Raw genomic sequence first — 16,422 nt, forward strand, 5'->3', positions numbered from 1 at the left:
AACTCAGGCACTTTCCTTAAGGAATGTAACTTCTAGTGAAGACACAAACATAAAGTAGTTATTGTAAGTGATTATCGTAATAGATTGACAAAGGGAACTCTGGAGGCAGACTAGGGTAAATGGACAAAATGGACAACAGCAGTCTTTCTACAAGGATTCTCCTACTTCTCTGGGATGATGTTCTTCCTGAGGACATAGTGGTTCAGAGAGTGTTTGAGATAACAGCTTCTATACTCTCAGCAGTTTATATGTGTCATCTGCTCTGAAACTGATCTTCCTCCCTGGTTTTCCTCTTCCGCCTACCTCCTCTAGGTCCGTGATTAAAGGAGCGAGACTGATATAAGGCGAAAGTCAAGCAAAGCTTTATTTCACACCAAGCATCAAGAATCTAACCGAACGTTTGGGGCCGCACCTGTTACAAGAGAGGGCGACCCTTCTCTGGTTCACAGACTAGCTTTTAAGGGCAAAGGCCATGCAGTCGGGCCTGGCCACACAGAGGTGACCAATGAAATTGTAACACACACAGGAAACTCCAGTGATGCTAAGTGACCAATTGAATTACAATTTACCCTAGTAGACATTAGAACCAACCTATTACACCTTGATTAGGATTGGCGCCAAAAGCTCCCAGAGGGCAGGGGTCCCTACTCCTTGGTAACCAGGGAGACAGTATGCAAACCCCCACTGATCGGATGTCTCCACCTGGCCTGACCCACCCTGGTATCTGGGCTTTGTTACCTGGAGCTGGTTTCCGGAACTTGTCTCCAAGTAAATCCCCTGGGGGACGGGGGGAGCAGGGACAGTTTCTAAATAGGTCCTTACACTCTCAGCAGCCAGTCTCTAAGAAAGACTTACTAGGGCATATCACCCTCAAATAGCAGAACCTATGTCTAGGACATGAAACAAAGAAACAATTCAAAATGACAGTTTCTGGCTCAAGAAAGTGAAAGGTTCTGTTGACTAAGAAATCCTTTTACAAATCAGATGTTTTCAATGAGTTGCTTTCAACAAAATTGAAGGAGGGCTAACTGAATTCATGGCATAAAGAATATTAAAGATAATTTTTTTGTATAAAACTGTATCTTCTTTATTTTGGTTACCTTAATTTCAGAACAAAGTGAACAACAACAAAAAAAAACAACTCCAGTACACATCCAAACTCTTTGTCAAATATGGAAAAGGATAGGGCTTGAGGCCCTTCTATCCTGCCTCAGACATGCTAGGTGACTGTGTGTGTGTATGTTGTCTGTTTGCGTCTAATTCATAAGGAAGTCAAAGATCTGAAAGACATGTGTTCAACAAAAATCTTTCCACTCAAGTCTCCCTATGTAAAAGGACAAAATTTATCATGCTTAATTTTTAAGAACTAAAACCAGAAAGGGAATTTTTGGTGAATTCTGCCTCATTCTAGAAGTGATTAATATTCATAACTAGTTGCATGAATTTAAAGTTAAAAGCAAGAGCCCTTTTATGTCGTTAAGAAATTAGTTCCAATAAATTTTACTTTTTCTATTTGAAATATTTATCAAAATGTAACATAGTATTTATATCATTTTGACCAATTATTTGCAATAATAGATAATTGTAATGATAACTCAATCCAGAAAAACTTTTTAACTCTGAGAACCTACGGTCACTTAGAACCCATGAAAAAAATTTTTTATGTACATCAAAATTTTATTTATTTATTTATTTATTTACTTACTTACTTACTGTTTGCAAAGAAGTATAGAAAAGTGATCAATAAAAGTTTTTGAACATAAAACATTAAATTTAATTAAGTTCCCTGGTTGACCTGAGGCTGAAAATGTGAGTTCAGGGGAGAGAAGAGCTTGTTACTGTAAATAAAAATAGGATTCATCAGGAAAAAGGCTCAGAACAGAGGAAATGGAAGTAGAAGGAAAGAGCAGTTTAGGGAGAGGACATGGCAAGTACCAAAGTCTGAGTTCAAGACAAAGATTTGCCAGTTGAGAGGACTGCCAGTGATTCTGGAATGACTCTTCCCTCTATCAGCGAGAAACTGAGTTCTCCTAAGACTTCAGCCTCTTCCCAGAGTGCTTGGCCAGAAAAGTTCATGTTTCATTCAAGTCCAGTGATTTTGAGTTGAGTCTGGAATTTCTCAGATTCTCCTGGACTTGGAAGTAAATTCCAAGGTTCAGCAAAGACAGCTCACTATCCCAGCAGCGAAGAAAATTAAAGTTAGTAAGGGTCAGAAGAATGTTATAATCCTGTTTCTGTTCCTCACCTGAAATCTTCCCAGATGATTCATATCCAGCTAGTGCATGTATTGGAGAAACATTAAGTGAGAAGCACGTTGTCACTAATGCTCAGTGGAGAATTCTACCTCATATGTAAAAGATACAAAAAGGAAAAAAATAAAGAAAAAGTGTTCCATGATGCAGTCCTTCAAGACTTGCATCTTCCAAGTAAAATCGTGGGTAAGCCAATTTGTGTGAATCAGGAGAGCAGCTGGAACCTAAAGACACATCTAGATAAAGCACGGCAGAACAATGTAGAAGCGAAGGCCAGAACTTTTTTTCTGGATGTATATAAAAAGCTCACAGGCAAGCTTGTGAATTTTTAACTCCCACATTTCCAATTGTAAACATAGATCTCTACATAAAAACTGTATTTAAAAAGAAAAGAGGAGGAAGAGAAAGGACAGAATCACTTGAAGAGATTTTAAATATCTGAAATGTAGAGGGTTCTAGCTTAGGTTAAAGATAGTGAATCTGTAGTGGCATCAGTCATCACAGGTATGCGTTTTTCTCCAGGAGCTCTAAAGTTCTGACAAGTAGTGCAGAAAGATTACATTAAGAAGCACTGAGGTTTTACAGCATTGGCTGGGATGGAAAGGTGAAAGGAGAAGGACCTTGGGACCCAGGCTGCCTAGAGGCAGAGGCAGAAGTTGTGGCTACATCTGCAATACACAGTCTCATGAGCCCTTGTGGGGATGGAGGGCACATGCTGATGTGCAAGTGACTGTGATTACAGGCCAACGGGCAGGAGTGGTAGAGAGAGAGAGCTAGAGTAAGATGAGAGCAGCCAGAGAGTGATATTTGGGAACTTTGACACTAGAGAAGGATATAAGTCATCAGATAAAAACCAACAGGGGAATATTTTTGAAGTCTGTTGGGATGATGAGTCCATTAATTTCTACTGTAAAGAAAGTACAGTTCTCTGCCTTGCTGTAGCCACCCCCACTAGAAAGATGGCTTGTTGTCTTAGGATTTTATAAATGCATCTTAGCTCTTTCTACATAATGTGAAGTCAAAAGCAAGAGTCCCAGATTTGGGGGCACCTGGGTGGCTCAGTGGGTTAAAGCCTCTGCCTTCGGCTCAGGTTATGATCCCAGGGTCCTGGGATCGAGTCCCACATTGGGTTCTCTGCTCCGCAGGTAGCCTGCTTCCTCTTCTCTATCTGCCTGCCTCTCTGCCTACTTGTGATCTCTGTCTGTCAAATAAATAAATAAAATCTTAAAAAAAAAAAAAGAGTCCCAGATTTGGGTTGTAGTCACACAATAAAAAGTATAAAAAGGAAGAGAGTGAGAACTAGGGAGAAGGAGGGGGAAGAGAGAGTGAGGGATAAGGAGAGACGGTGGGAGGGAAAGAACAGGAGGAGGAAAGGGACGGTGGAGAATGAATCTGAATCTAATTCATGGATTCGTTTATAGAAACTAAACTAGAATTAAATAATTCTTTTTCAGGTCACCTTGACCTTACTATGGTCTTAAAATTAAGTAGAAAGGAGCAATATCAGTCCTTTTAAAATGGGAGGCAATCACATTGATGAAAGGGCTGTCACTGAACCACCTGGGTTAGGTCTTTCTCTAGCTTCCTATCCCCTGGAGTACACCCATAAAGACAAACCTGTGAGGTTTTACTGAGCATCTACTATGTGCCAGGCTCCAACAGTACCCAAGTACTTGGAGTTCTGAGGGTATCTCTCTCTCTCATACCTATGTGACCTTTGTACCTGCATTTTCCTCTCCCTGGAATATACTTTCCCCGCTTTTCCTCCTGAAATATTGCTAGACTTTTATCAAAACGCAACACATATCACATACTTTATGAGGTTTCCTCTCTTAGGCAGATGAAGATGCATCTCCCTCTATCGAGTTCATTATTACTGCTGTTGTAATATAGCTGTTAATATCGTTTTTCTAGCCACAATATCATGTTTATCCCCAAAACCAAGCATATTCTTAGGTGAATGGAAGTTATTAAATGAATATTTGTTGAATTAATGGTCTGATGCATAAATCAATTAATGAATGCATCTGTACCAATATATTCCCAACTCTTCTATGCCAATAAATTACTACACACAAAGGGAAAACTTGGGGCTCCAGTCATAATTTCCAGGCAAGTAATATCCTCTGTATATTAAGAAGCCCTTCCAAAGACATCCTGCATTATTTGCATTATTATCTAATATTGATAATGACAACAGTAGTATTTTTACTGAGAATTTCAGCAACCTTGATACTGGTGACACTGAGTATTAAATATAAGAAAAGTAACTGGATAAAGAAGGTAGTTGGAATAAGCACATTAAATCCAGGCTACATGTCTCTGCTCTTATTACTCCTCCTTTCCTGCTGACTCCCGCCTCTCTCGCTTGTTAGGGCATTGTCTTCACAGTGTTCGTAAGACCAACCAGATATTGTTGGAAATGACACTGTAAGTAAATTAAGTACAGGATAGTATAAGCTGATGAAGTACTGTAATTTAATTTTATTGCATCAGTGGCAACAGTAAATAAATGCACAGCATAACATGCTGAGATAGTCTATTGATCTTTTCAGTCAATATTGGATGAAAATTCCTAACAAAACATAAAATTACAATATTGGTAGAAAAGATATTATTTTCAGCTTTTAATACTACAAGGTAATTTTTTCATTTTACACACATCCATTATATATGTATATATATACATATATAATATTATATACATATACATATTATATATGTAGATGACCAAGAACTGAATTCATAGTTGATTCTGTCACATGTAGTAATAATACATTTACCCCAAGGTTTCTTATTATTTTATCTCCTGGAAGTAGTCAACCTAAGGGTAGGATAGGCTTGAATGTTTATGTTTGACCAAAAAGATGTTGCAAAATCCAGGGACCCAAGGAAACCTCAAGGTTTCCTTCAGAGATAAAGTATTTCCTTCTAAGAGACCACTTCCAATTTATAATTTTGATTATCTTTAACACATTATACAAATACATATATGTGTGTGTGTATTTATACACACACACACACACACACACACATAACACACTATATATATATATAGTGTGTTAGAGAGGATTTCCGTAATGGTGAATTGGCAGTTGCTTTCTCGAAATAGAAGGCATGCCTCAGAAAATAGAAGACATGCTTCAGAAAATATGGTTAAAAACAAGCGGAAAAACAAGCAAATAACTACAGAGATTTTCAATACAGGGAACATTGTTTCACTCACCTAAGCAGCTGCTTTGGATGTTTTGGATTTTAGTCTGCCTGGGAAATAACTGATAATAATCCTCTCTTCATTGAGAATCAAAGCTGTTTTTAAATGAATACAAATTTCACCTGAAAATATGTCATATCTAGAAATTGATTTTAGTTTTCCTGTCTTGGTGAGCTTTTACTATATTGAGATCATCTTTGTGATTAAAAAACTTCAATGAAATTCAACCAATACATATTATATGCCTGCTATGTGCTAAGTAGTATGATTGTCTCTTGAAGAAATGGAAGGATGATTGACATGTGACTCCTATTATTGCGGATTGAAAGTTTTATTATGGATTGAAAATTTGGGAGTGTCTGCTATGCCCCTTTGGGGGTCATATGGAGAACTTAAGTTATTACAGGTTCTAAATAGGGAGAGTCAGAAATATATCACAGGAGTAAGTTGTGTCATTTTTGAAGTATTAGGATTCTTTTTTTGACATCTCAAACAGAGGTTTTTGTTTTCTTTTTTAATTGTAATTCCCTCTAAATGCTAATATTTTCCCCTAAGGATGTTATACATGGTATATCATTTAAAAATCTAAAGCTTTTTTCAAGAAGAAATTTTATTTAAATAAGGCATTTAGCTAGGTAATTTTGAAAAGAATTATTGTTGCGGTTAAAAATTAAATGATCTCCTCGAGACATTTTTCCCCCTCATTCTCCAATATTTCTTCTTCCCTTTTGACATCATTGCTTTAATGCTTCAGATGTTAGAGAAAAAGGACTAGTCCTTCTATATATGAGGTGGGATTCTGAATCAAAAGTGAACTCCGAACCAATATATATATTGGAAGCCTACACATTTTGTCTACTAGAATGAAATTTCCATGTGGAATACCATATATATTTATCCTGGTACCTTCAGCCTCCTTAAATTCTATCATTGCAATAGAATTAAGCTCTCGGTAACTCTATCAAGGATGATAAAATGAATGGATTAATCCTGGAAGAAGCAGGTCCATCAAATTGTAGCTAACTTTATTAGAAAAAAAAATGAATGCCTATGACTATGAATATTAAAATAAAGCTGATCTTTTTCTGTTTACTTTCACACAAGTTTATTAAATACAGAGAGGGTCAGAGATCTTAGAAATGCACTCCACAATGAAAAAGCGAGTATAAAATCAGGGAAAAGGGGAACCCTCTGAAACTGAAATGCATCCAAATCAATGTAATGCACCAAAAAATGAATTAATACAGTCATATCTGGAAACAACCTATGTGTCTACCCTCAGGAAATTTTTTAAATAATATTTTTGAGGAAATAGAAATAATTTCTCTCCCCAACCCAATTAGGCTAACTGGGGTCAGGCTGAGGAGAACTATAATCTATGTTTTGGGGTCTTAACTGATCTGGAAAAGGCAAATAGGTTTTGATGATTGAAAATGCATTTAATAATAATAATTTGATAAGAGAAACTTGTCAAGGTTAATGCACCACCCAAGAAAGAGAAATGTTTCAGAAATTCATCCAAGTCTATTTGCTCTATTTTTATGCCAATTGAACAACATTCTGGTTCTCAGTTTTCAACTCCAAGATACCTTGAAAAGGTGTTCTGATTAAATGACACAAGGTTATGGAACAGAATAGCTGTCTAGTGAGTGGTTCCCCCAGAATGACTATAAATCTGGCGCTTGGGACTGGGACAAGGTCCATCATCACTTCAGGATCTCTTGGGTACAGGACCTCATGCCTAATTGTCTTTTCTCCCCTCTTCAACATGTACTATAGTTGTTATGAGAACAAAGTGTCTCAGGAAGAAACCTCATTGCTGGCTACCTAATTATTGCTTCTGAAACTCAGATAAAACTTCTCAATAGCCCGAATTTGGGTCAGAATTGAGAACGCCAAGGCCTACTCCTGATAATCAATAAATCTAAGAGAAAAAAGATAAATGAAGGAACATGAAAAGGCATTTGATAAATATTGTGGGAGACTTCCTATGTCGAGGGAACCACTATCCACATATGAAGACCAAAAAAAAATTTTTTAAGCCATTTGATTATAGCTTTAAGTATAGAAAAAAACAATCGTCATCACTGAAACATGAAGTTGATAGGCAGGTTCATAGTTGGCCTGGAAAATAGGTATGAAAAGCTCTACTTTCCCCTGCCCAGGGGAGTGAGAAGCCATTTTCTGTTGCCATTCCCCTCCTGGGAGGACCAAGCAGGAGACAGATAGATGTAAGGTCCACCTTAGACTGAACTCCACACAACACCAGAAGGAGTTTTTGTCAGGTGAACTCCACCTGCCACTGTCCTGAGAGCTCAGAACTGCATTGATATAAAGAGGCATCCATTTTCATGCCTGATTTTCCTTAGGCTCAACTCTACTCTACTGTTTTATAGGTGAACATAATTCTGGCAACTACTAACACTTGTATTTTAATGACAATGTTAATAACTACACTGATACCAGCGACGTTATAAACATGCATATCCTTTATCCATTTTGAAGTATACTCATTCAATTTCATATGAATCCTCATGGTGAATCTGTGGGAAGGAGATAGTGATAGTCGCCCCATTCAACAGATGAGAACACTGCAAATCAAAGTGCTTCTTTGGATTTTCAACAGCAGGTTAGGATCAGATCAGAGTACTCCAGTTTCCCCTTCAGAGGCATTTCCTGCTGTTAGTCACAGCCTGGCACTCTGAGTCACGGGAAATGCTTTCTTTGGGGCAAATGGACAATCCTGGAGGCCTAGAAACAAGGCCATCCTTGTTTCTATGGAACAAGGGAACAGACAAGTTTAGCTTTATGTCTGCCATCCTCCTCATTACTCTACTTCACCCTATAAGGCCCATGTATCCAGATGAAAAAATGGCAAATCAACATCAATTTTTTATAATTAGCATAAATCTTAATTCATCCCGTGTATGTGACTGATAATGACTGTTGCCACTCTACAAGGGACTATCACTCCACTAAGGCAGGCAGTTTAGTCAAACCACACAGGGCAGCTGAGTTGGGATGGGAGAAGGAAAACACAGATAGTAACCATAGATCCCTATGAGAAAAGAAAAGAAAAAGGAAGATTAAGGTAGAAAAGGAAATGGCACGTGAATATATACTTTTATTTCTCTCGATCTTCCAAGAGGAGACAATGAGAAGATTTTTAGTGTTTTGGGAGGAAAATGCAGGGAAAATTTAAAAGACAAGAACGAGTTAGAGGATGATTTTTATACAGTACATTTTAAGTACTTTCCTTTTGAAAACGTCTGAGAGAATTATTCCGTATGTGCAACCAAATATGCAATTCCTTTGGATATTCATTTTTTTTTATTACCTTAGCAGCCAATCATGAAAAAGAAACAGACTCTGGCTTTTTCATTTTCAACAGAAGAAAGCAAGCTTTGAGGACTTGCGAATGCAAGGTAACTGGAGAGGAAAAAATAATCACAATTAAAGAGGATAAAGAGTTGAGGGGAAAGAGAAGGGTCTACAAGAAGGGAGCTTAGCAACTCATAATGTGGCAAAATGACAGTGCCTAGCATGAGGAACGTTGGTGACTTCACTACAAGTCCCTGAGAAGAAGACATTTTCTTAGTCACTTTTGGCTTGCCTCTTACTGCTACTAAACACTTCAAATTTAATGGACAAACATTCAGTGTATGGTTGGATGCTGATCTGAGGGTCTCTTTCCTTTTTTTTTTTTTTTTTTTAAAGATTTTTTGTCAGAGAGAGAGACAGAGAAAGATCACAAGTAGGCAGAGAGGTAGGCAGAAGCAGAGGGAGAAGAGCAGGCTCCCTGCCGAGCAAGGAGCCCGATATGGGACTCAATCCCAGGACGCTAGGATCATGACCTGAGCCGAAGGCAGCTGCTTAACCAACTGAGCCACCCAGGCATCCCGGTCTCTTTCCTTCTGATGAATGAGAAACCACCATTGCTCATTGTCTACTGAATTCCTAGAAATACAGGAATGTAAGACCTGAGAAGTAGTTTAATTCCACTACACACCTTGTTTAATAGGTTTTTGTTTTGTTTTGTTTCTTTTTTTTTTTCCTGCCCAGCTTTTAGCAGAATGAAGGGGAGAAACCCCAAGACTACAAAAAGGTGGTAAAGAGCTGAGTCTCAGCTCAGTCTGACTAGCTGTATGACCTCTGTCGGGTGACCAAATCTGTCCAGGATTCACTTCAGTGAAATGTACAGGGAAGGAGCTGCATTCTGTGTACGTTGTGTTAGCACCCCTGTCCTAATCATTCGACTGTCAGTGGAAAATAATCAAATATACATTTTCAATTGCCTTGATAGATGACTCAGCGAGAAATATGTACAGTTTTTGTAGTGATGGCTTTATTTTGAGTGCAGTAGAGATTACTACACAAGGCAAACCACCTTCTTCATTCCTACCATTCATGAACTCAAGCGAAGTTGTAGGGGTTGGGGAAATACTGCGTCAGCCTTCAGTTATAAGCACGTATGAAGGATTTGATATAACTAATGATTAAACGGCAAGGAGAGTTTCCCTTTTCTTTCTGACCTTATTCTCTGTAATACGGAAGATAAAATATTTATAATCAGCCGAGAATTTACTTGGTTTCCCTGATTACGAATAGGTTTGTAACTATTATTGTAGCTTCACAACTGAATAATCCAGAACAGTTGTCTGTGCTAGTGTTTAGGCTCTAAGCTTTTCAAAATAAGATGAGTTGTTGTACCGATTTCTGCATCCAGAGCATGTAGCTCTGTCTCTGGCACAGGAAATGGTGCTCAAAATGTGTCTTATTAAATTGTATGGTATAGGGTGATTAAGAAACAGTTGTTCAAGTAAAACATCCTAAATACACACATTGTAAGTGTATTGATGGATGAATTATTGGGAAGTGAGCACACACATATATCTGCTACCCAGGACGAGGAATTATATATATATTGTAGAAACCCTTCCCATCCACTCTTCTTTCCTATAGAGATTCATCACCTGACTTCTAACATGGTAGAATATTTCTACCTGCTTTTGAACTTTATATGAATAGCATGTTACAATATATACTCTTTCATGTCTAGCTTCTTTCATTCATTGGGGTGTTTGCAATATTCACCTATGTGATTGCTTGGAACTCTAAATATGGTCATTTTCACTGTAGTGTATATATCACTTGTGAATGAAACACACATTTTCTTCTAATCACTGATACCATTGATGGACCTTTGAGTAGCTTCCAGGCTCAGGTTCCCATGAAAACTTTTCTGGAAATATCCTGGTATCTTTCCTGTAGCGTAGAATGGGAGTGCATTCTAGCATGTGAATGCGTTTCTGTTGGGTAGGTACCTAGACATAGAAATGGGGCTTCATTTATTCAGGTGGGTTAATAATTATATGCTGAGTCCCCAAAATGGTTGCTCAAGTTTGTACTCTCTAGAAGTATGTTACAGTTCTTGCTGCCCCACATCCTCACCAATGGTGTATTGTTGTCAGTCTTTTCAACTGTAGCCATCGTGGCCAATGTCTGACGGCATATCATTATGGCTTAATTTACTTTTCTTTCATTTCTAGTCATTGCAAATGCCTTTTGTTATCTTTGTTGGCCATTAAGGTATGATTTTTGTGTGAAATGCCTGTTTAAGTCTTTCACTGGTGTTTTGAATAGGTTGTCAGTCTTCTCCTTATTCATTATAAATTTATGTATAAATTATTTATGTATTATGCATACCAGTTCCTTGTTAAATATATTTATTATAGGGATCTTTTCCCACTCTCTGGCTTGCATTTCCACTTTATTAACTGTGTCTTTTAATAAAAAGAAGTTCTAAATTTCAATGTATGCAACCATTTTACTCATTTATTGAAAAGGTTGTCTTTTCCTGTCTGTCCTGTGGTAATACCTTTTCATAAATCAGATTTGAATTTGAATCTGAACTCTCTATCCCCATTCCAATGGTCAACCTCTCTGATTTTATGTTGATAAAATATTTTTGACTAAACAATGATTACAGCCTTCTAAGAAGGCTTGATTATCTTATAGTGTAGAGTCTTCATCTTAGTTTTATATTTCAACATTAGAAATCATTAGTCTTCTTGGCCCTTTGTGTTTCTATACATACTTTTAAAAAAGTTTATAATTTTCCACAGAAATAAACTGCTAAATTTTATATTGTGATGGCCTAACTACATTGAATATGTACATCAATTTATGAGAGATTTTACTTCTTAAAATTATGGTCATTTTTAATTCATTGGTGTTGTAATATTTTATGTTTTGTCTGAAAAGGTCTTACACATCTTTCAAATAGGTTTCTTGATAAGTGTGTGTGTGTGTGTGTGTTGTTAAGACTTGAAAATAGCATGGTTTTAAAGTATTTTTAAATACTTGGGCGGTGTTGTTCGGTGTTATTTAGAAAAACAGTTGAGTTTTTTATTTTTGTAACTGTCTTACGTATTCAACAACCTTTCTTATTTTACTTACCAACTAAAATAGTTGATCTGAAAATATGTGTGTATGTGTGTGTACAGTCAATTCTCATTATTCACAGATCCCTATTTAGGAATTCACCTACCCACTGAAATTTATTTGTTACACTGAAATGAATACGTGTGGCATATTCATGGTCATTGTGAACAAGTGGAGAAAAATTTGAAACATCGACACATACATTCCCAGATAAGATGGAACAAGACGATACTCTGCCTTTTTGTCTCACCTCTCATACTATAAACAAGTGTCTTTTCATTTTAGTGCCTTTTAGGGTGATTTTATTGTTTAAAATGGCCCTCAAACTCACTGCTAATGTGTATTGAGATTATTTAGTATAATTAGACTGTGATGTGCCTTACAGAAAAGATACATGTCTTAAATAAGCTTTGTTAGGCATGAGTTACAGTATTGTTGGGCATGAGCTTGAAGTAATAAATCATGAATTTATCTTTATATTTGAGATATTTCTTTTCTACATAGTATATATATACATATGCACACATATATATTAAATATTTTCTGACAATATTTGTGATTTAATTGGAGTTTAAGTCCATTTATATTTAATGATTATGATTTATGATTAAATCAAGATTTAATGATTGCTCATATTATGTGATTTAACTGCAGCTTACTATTTATTTTCTATTTATATCACAGATGACTCTTTTTCCACTGGGTTAATCAATTATTTTTATTATACCATTTTAACCTGTATTCATTTATTAATTGTAAGTACTTTCATTATTATCTTAGTGTCTTAGAGATTGCAGCATACATAATTGACTTCTACAAATCTACCTTAAACCAGAACTTTTACCAGAAAATATAAGAACATTAATTTTTTTTTTAATTTATTTATTTGACAGAGAGAGAGATCACAAGTAGGCAGAGAGAGAGAGGGAGAAACAGGCTCCTCACTGAGCAGAGAGCCTGATGTGGGGCTCGATCCCAGGACCCTGAGATCATGACCTGAGCCGAAGGCAGAGGCTTAAACCACTGAGCCACCCAGGCGCCCCTAATTATTTTTTTTTTAAAGATTTTATTTATTTATTTGACAGAGAGAAGGTACCAGCAGGGGGAACAGCAGGGAGATGGAGAAGCAGGCTACTGCTGAGCAGAGAGCCCAATCCCAGGACCCTGGGATCATGACCCGAGCCCAAGGCAGAGACTGAACCACCTGAGATGCTCAACTGCCTGAGCCTCCTAGGCATCCCCAGAACATTAAACTATCTTAGCGCCATTTTTCCTTCTGCATTTTGTAGATTTTTTCATATATTTTAATCCTGCTTAAATTTTGTATCCTACACTATATTATTGTTATTGCTTTCATCGGGGTTCAATAAACTACAGCATATGAGCCAGATTTAGGCTCCAGTTTGTTTATCTATGGCTTGTGAACAATGAATTTTTTTAAATGTATTTTTTTAAATGTTTAATGAAAAGAAGGAAAAATATGCAACGGAGGTCATGTGTGGCCTGCAAAGCCTAAAATATGTGCCAGCTAACCCATGACAGAAAATTTTGCTGATCCATGCTCCAAACTATCAATACTAATTTGGAATAACCAGCAGGTTTAGTTTTACAGAGATCTTTCCTTTTTACATTATCAGGTTCTGCCTTCGATCATGTCTTTCTGCCTGAAGAAGTCCCTTTAGCATATTCTTAGCACAGGTCTGTTGGCAATACATTTTCTCATTTCTGGTAGATATTTTTGCTTCATAAAAAATCCTAGCTTGTCAGTTATTTTCTTTCAGCTCTTGTCATCATTTCTTCTTTAAAGTCAGCTATATGTCTTATTGTTGCTCTTTTGAGGGTAATAGATTTACTTTCCTTCTGGCTGCTTTCACAATTTTTCTCTGTCTTTGGTTTTCTGGTATTATAATATGTTGTAGCTAGTATTTTCTTTGCTTCCTTTTTATTTATTCTGTTTGATATTCTATTTGTAGCATTTCTTGAATCATCAATTTCATTTCTTGAAATAGTTTTGGAAAATTCTCAGCCAGATTTTCTCCAAATGTTGCTCCTAGCCCATTCTCTTTTTTCTGGGACTTCAATTATTTATGTGTTAGAGTATTTCACCAAGTTGCCTATTCTTCTTATGATCTTTTAAATTTTCTATTCCATTCTTAAACTTCAGTATTTTCTAGTGATCAATCCTATGATTCTTTTTCTCCTATATCTAATCTGCTATTAGACTTATTTATTAAACTTTTAAGTTTTTATTTATATTTTTTGTTGCTAGGATTTCCATTTATATGCATGTATGTATGTATGTATAATCTAGTTCTCTGATAAAATTGTCTATTTTTCAGTTATAGAATTTTCCTTTTGGATCAAACATGTAGTTTTTTGTTTTCTGCAATACCTCTTTTTTTCTTGAATATTTTGAGCTTTCTTATTCGACAGTTCATGACCATTACCTCAATTATGGATATCCTGTTAGTTTGTTTACAAAGGCTAGCTACCTCAATTATGGATATCCTGTTAGTTTGTTTTAGGCTAGCTTTTCTTTAAATCATGCTATCTTTTCTTTCATTTTACTGATTATTTTTTTATTGAATACTGGCCATTGTATAGAGGTACCTTGAGGTGAAGGTAAGTGTTATTTTCCACCAGAAAATATTTACATTTAATTCACATAACTGTATGGGAACTAGCAATTCTAAACAATTTCATTTTTAGGAGATGAAGGTGATTTTAATCCGAGATTAAATTTTTGTCAGGCCAGTCTATTTCTGGCTGAAAAGTGGTCTCATCTCTTTGGGTTTCCTTTTCACAAATTTGGGGCTCAAAAAAAAAAATATATATATATAAGCTTTCTGAGGCTTCCTAATAATTTTTAGCTTTATATTTAGTATAATTTTCTAGTTGTTTTCAGTGGGAAGGTCTTTATCATTAGTTATTATTATTATTATTAATCACCTATTCTGTCATTTTAGAAAAGAACTCCTATAAAGGCATTTTTAAAAATATGATCTTCTAATATTCCCAAACAGAAAACAAAGATCATAGACAATAAAAAAAATCTGGAATGCATATATAATACATATATGGTCTGGATTTTTAAAAAGAATGCAAACATATGGATACTTACCAGCCTATACTTTTGTCTCTTTGGTTATTGTTAATATACATTATTGCACTTGCAAGATAAAACACATGAATCAGTCCACTCTCCTGAAAAGGTATTCTGTGAAAAGGATGTTAATTTGATTTAACAATTTTAGGGATGAAGGCTCAATTATAAGCTGATGCCAACATCTAATAACATTAGAATTAATAAATAAGAGTAAAAAGAAAAGGAAAAAAAGACTATTTTTGAATTTGGGACCCTACCAAAAACGATGTAAACAACTGGTCTGTTGAGGAGATGTTTTGACATTTGACTCCGCTCTGATGCTCCGCTGGAACAAGGCATTAAAGATGGCAATCTAGTAGTGATCAAGATTTATCTAAGAGAGTTATTGTTCTCATAGCCAATAACATCCTCCTTAAGGATAACATTTATGGAGATCACAGGACCGCTACTGATACTGTTACTTCCTTTTTTATACACTGCCTCCCCAGGAAATAAGCTACCTGGAAAAAAAAACCCCAGCTTTTTAATGAATATATGTAGTGTGCTAATCTGTGAGAGAAGTTCTTTATATTATTGAAGTAGAACTTCCTATGAGCTATGCACTAGTCCTGGCGTATACACTATGGTAGAGTAATACAGGGAAGTCAAGGGTTGTGAGTTCTGACTAAAGCAAATATCCATAGTGGAACCCAGAGATACCCAGGAAATCAGGATATTTACATGATATCAGATATGGAGACATATTAGATCTTAAGGGGAAAATTCATGTAGAAGGATCTTTTAAATGTCTTTCACACCTTTCCTGTAACTCTTGGGTATGATTCCCCTGATCTCATTTGTGTTTCATTTATTCTATACCAGGTCACCCTTTTCTTCTTTCTCTGATCAATTCTCAGTCTGGAATAAAACTAAAGGCATGAGTAGATGAAGAAACATTCACCAGATGCACTCACCTTCCCACATGTGATTCTAGCAAGAAGTTTAAACATTCATGTCCATTATGTTGATGTATTGATTCATGATATAGTTAAACAGATGATGCAGCATATCAATTATATCATCGTGAAAGAGGAGATGACCTGTAGACTTGATGTTAACACTAAGATAAAGTGTGGTCAACAGAACTAAAGCTGGGTCTATAAAAGTACAGAAAAACAGATCACACCATGGTCAATACGAACAGAATACTGTATTAAGGATAGCGTTGGTTTTTAACTGTTATCACTAATGCTAATGGCAACAACAACTGGGATGAGTATTTGCGGAAGTTCTAGACAAAGGATGAAGTTAGTGTGTTGTGTGGATCAAGTACCTTCCATAAAGTAAGAAAGTACCATATTCAACCTGACAAACCACTCACACAAAAACTTGTATGTTATAGAATGTTAAATGTTAATTAATAAAAA

At 36.1% G+C, this 16,422-nt stretch overlaps 1 pseudogene; it reads left to right on the forward strand.

The window, feature by feature from the left end:
* The window catches only part of LOC123953909, a 170,622-nt pseudogene extending 168,038 nt beyond the window's left edge, over positions 1 to 2,584 (forward strand).
* Positions 2,585 to 16,422: the final 13,838 nt, after the last annotated feature.

Source organism: Meles meles, chromosome 12 (assembly GCF_922984935.1).
Source record: "Meles meles chromosome 12, mMelMel3.1 paternal haplotype, whole genome shotgun sequence".
Taxonomy (NCBI): Eukaryota; Metazoa; Chordata; class Mammalia; order Carnivora; family Mustelidae; genus Meles; species Meles meles.